Source organism: Aedes aegypti, chromosome 2, assembly GCF_002204515.2.
Source record: "Aedes aegypti strain LVP_AGWG chromosome 2, AaegL5.0 Primary Assembly, whole genome shotgun sequence".
Taxonomy (NCBI): domain Eukaryota; kingdom Metazoa; phylum Arthropoda; class Insecta; order Diptera; family Culicidae; genus Aedes; species Aedes aegypti.
Window position 1 is genome coordinate 2,829,757 of NC_035108.1, and position 4,735 is coordinate 2,834,491.

Below are 4,735 nucleotides of genomic sequence, written 5' to 3' on the forward strand. Positions count from 1 at the left end.
CCAGAAATTTCAAGAAAAATCTGTTGAGTTATAATTTATAATCCTGGGATTATTTTCTGTGGAAATCTAAGTAAAAACGGGTGAAGGAGTTCTTGGAGAAAGTTTTTAAAAAAGTTCAGAAATAAAATTTCGTGAGAGAATCACAAGGCATGTTCCTCGTGAATTCTTTGGAAGCATTCTTGAAGAAGTTATTTTTTACTGGATTAGACAAAGAATGAATATTTTCCGTATTTAAAATTGAAATTTACAAATATCACAGATGTGCAGCGATATGAGACAAAATTACAAACACATGAAATCAGTACAAATCTATGCAAACTACGATATTTGTGAAAATCGTGAATAAGTTAGCACCACCCTAGTAACACACCAGTTAAGCACCAGGCATCGACGATCCCAGAACCGACAGCCAGTCAAAACATCGTTTGGAATTTATCAAAACATAAACATAAATTAATATCCAATAAAAGAGCATGTGGCTCGATAGCGACAGCTTGTTCAGTTCGTTCAGTTCAATTAGCTAGTTCAGTCTTAAGTTAGTCATCCGAAATCATTTTTTTAAAAATTAAGTTTTAGTTCTTAATTTATTAACTCCAGTTAATAAATTAAGAACTAAAACTTATTTTTTAAAAAAATGATTTCGGATGACTAACTTAAGACTGAACTAGCTAATTGAACTGAACGAACTGAACAAGCTGTCGCTATCGAGCCACATGCTCTTTTATTGGATATTAATTTATGTTTATGTTTTGATAAATTCCAAACGATGTTTTGACTGGCTGTCGGTTCTGGGATCGTCGATGCCTGGTGCTTAACTGGTGTGTTACTAGGGTGGTGCTAACTCCTCCGCCTTCAAAAGACTTTGTCCTCAAAGTCTTATTGAGCGTTCTTGTGTCGGCATGTTTAAAAATTTCTGACTTTCCAAGAAACGTTCTGTAGAAATGTCTGTATAACTTGATGATTCATTTTCAGGTTTACGAATTTCTTCTGATATGGGAGCTGTAGCAGTTGGTTGTTCACTTATTTTGATATTGATATTTGTTTGTTTTGGTTTCCAATACTTGATAATTATTCCAATTACTAGCATTATGATTATAATAAGTATTCCAGAACTACCCATTATTTCAAAAATATGCTGTTTCCATTTTAGTGACTCATTTTGTAGATACACATGTTCCAAAATACCTCTATGGTTTAGCGTTAAATTTGCCAAAAATTCCGGTGATGGAATATCGATTATTGAATCTTCTTCTACCAATAATCCTGTTGTTGGTCTAAAGGTTTTGCTGTTGAGGTTGATGATAGAGTTGCGGTATATATTATTGTCCAAATATAATTCACAATGTTCGAATTGAATTATATAAGATCCTTTTAACCTCTGAGTATTGTTAGTACAATTTGAGTGTAAACTAACATTTACATCATTGAGTAAAAGAGTTGCTTCATCTATGTGTTTGATGTTTCCAGTTGTATACACTTTTTCATATGTACAGTTGGCGTGTTGTATCCTGATGAGATTGCGGATGCATTGACTTGGAGTTTTTAGGATTTTGGTATCACAAATATAGAGAGTTTCATCTTGTGTACATTCATTGCTGATTTCATATATTTTTGTTGAATTGTAGAGAATGTAATTTGAATAAAGATGTACCCTTTTTTGATTTTGTACCAAAGAGTCTATGAATTCATATTCATATGTTTCTGATGATAATTGAGGTATTTTTAGCATATAAATTACATGTGTATTATTCATTGTAACTTGGGCTGATGATTTCGATAAGAGTTTTTCAAATGTTGTAACATGAACATTTTGCTGCTCTAAAAATGGTTTTATTTTGGCATATTCTGTCATTGACAAAATTCTGCTGCTTGGAATACCATGTTTCGCTAGTAATATCGCATCTTCCAAAACTTCTAGTTGATTTTGTACAGCATCTATATTGAGTATCGCAATAAGTATATTCATTTCCACTTCATGTTGTAATTTTGTTTTGAAATCCAGTTCAAGAAGGTCGTTTGTAATTTTGCTGATTTGTTGAATCCTTGTATCCATAGCATTGTTGACAAAAACTTGTTGATTGTTATATTCGATCAAATTATTCATCGTTTGGTTGATAATCCTTAGATCTTCAGCATCTGGATTTCCTGCTATCCATTTCCATGCAGTGCCTAGACTATCCCAACGTTTTCTTCGATGAACATTAGGTTTTAGTTTATAATAAGTGTTATACAAATGTGCATGTTTTTTCTTCAATACTTGATACAATTTTCCACTTAGTTTATTAGTTCTTAACATCTCATCAAAATTTTCAATTATGTCTTCAAAGTATGTGAAATTAACTGGTTGGATTATTCTTACATGTCCTAATTGAAGTTTGGCTTTTCCTATGGGTATGATGGCTAAAGGATTTTTATTCAAGTCGTGTATTCTGATAGTTGATTCCACATGGCTGTACATTGTGTAAACAAGAATTGTTCTAAAAATAAAAGAATAAAAATTAATGTGTTATTTTTTTCTGATATTCATTTTATGAATTTTACGGTTATTTGAATCAATAATATATGTGTCGAAATCTTCTTTAACTTGAATCTTTTTATACCTACTTTTTCTTTTAGAAATTTCTTTCGCTTTTTCAAATACATAAGATCCTGGTTGAAAATTTGGATATTGTTTATCTAATATTTTCTCATTTTTTTCGTTATATAAATTCAAAATTTTCTCGTGACTTTTAGTTTTTCTTCTGGCTATTTCCTGTTCATCCAAATTTTGGTTCGTTTCACCGATATAAATATTGTGTGGCGTGTTTTTTACAAAACTGTGTATAGTGTTATTATATTTGTAAACTGATGAACGAATCAATTGTGGTATATCTATTTGAGGTGTCTCTTTTTTAAGACATCTTGCTATTTCCCTTAAAGTCGAATGACAACGTTCAATTTGTCCATTCGTCTCTGATCTGTTTATAGGAGTTTTATAAATTTCAATATTCAAATCTCTTAACCGCTGTTCAATAATATTTGAGTTGAAAGAACTTTCATTGTCCATAATAATTGTTTTTGGTATGTTCCATTCGTGTATCAAATCTAATAAGGCATCTTCTATATCAAGAAGTGATTTACTTTCAATTGCTTTATATTTCAAATATTTTGAAAATTTATCTATTGAAGTCAAAAACAAATTATCTTGATCATATGTGAAAATATCTATGTGAATTATTTGAGATGGATAAGTTGGAATTGGTGTTTTGAATGGTATAAATTTCTGTGGATTTCTTTGATATTTTTCTGTTTTACATATATCACACGTGTTTACAAATTGTTCAACCATTTTTGTCATTTTAGGAAAGTAATAATGTTTCAAAAGTTGTTCTGCATTCTCTTTTGCATTTCTATGAGCGAATTGATGAATCTTTTTAATTTCTTCTAATTGGTTTTCCTGGTTATTTAAATCTTGAACTTTGATTTGAGAATATCTGACTTTCATCAATCTAGGATTAAACGTTTCTTTAAAAATTTCTTGAATTTCACCCATAATAGGTTCATCTGTATAAATACCATTTATAACATTTGGATTTAAATATTTCTTAAGTTGTTGTTTCAAAAAATCTCTTGAGAATCTAGGTTCAATGAAAATATGTCTTTTGTAATTATCGAATGGTACAACTAAACCGTATCTTGATTTGGTTCCAATTTTGAAAAATAATTGATTTTTGAAAACATTTATTGGAGCTTCTGTAGATGGAATAAAAGAGCTGTCGTCATCATCTGCTGAGTGTTGGGTCGCAGTTAGAGAATTTATTTGAATACGTGATAAGGCATCAGCTACTACATTAGCTTTGCCTGCTTTATAGAAAATCTCATGGTCGTGCTCTTCAATAAAAGCCTTCCATCTCTTAAGCTTTGCATTATTATTCTTTGGAGATATTGTGAAAGTTAAAGGTTGGTGGTCTGTATAAATTACAACTTTATGACCATAAATAAAATTTCTAAGAGTATGCAATGCCCAAACTATTGCAAGCATCTCTTTTTCATTAGTTGCATAATTTTCTTCTGTGCTTGATAAAGTTTTAGAAATGAAAGTAATTGGTCTTTCTCCATCATGAAAGTTTTGAGACAACACAGCACCTATTGCTTTATTTGATGCATCAGTTGTAAGTAAAAAAGGTTTATTAAAATCAGGAAATGCTAAAACATCTTCTGATGACAAGATTTCTTTCAGTAATTTAAAAGCTTTCTTTCCTTCACTATCCAATGTTATATTAAAAATTTTAGATTCATTTTTTTGAAATTTGTCGATGTCCATTTTCTCCTTTTAGATATCTAGTGAGTGGCTTAGCAATTTTAGCATAATTTTTTACAAATCTCCTGTAATATCCGGATAATCCAAGAAATGCTCTTAATTCTTTTAAGTTTCGTGGTTCTGGATAATTTTGAATACTCTCAATTTTTTTAGGATTTGGTTTCAACCCATTTTTGGATACAATAAATCCAAGGAATTCAACTTCTGTTTTCAACCATTCAGATTTGTCTGATTGTATTTTAAAATTTGCTTTACGAAGTGTTTCAAGAATTATTTTTAAATTTTTCAATTGTTCTTCTAAAGTTTCTTCAAATATAATTATGTCATCAATATAGACATAACATATTTTTCCAATATATTCGTGTAAAACATCATCCATTACACGCTGAAAAATGGCAGGGGCATTTTTCAATCCAAAAGGTAGCCGAACGAATT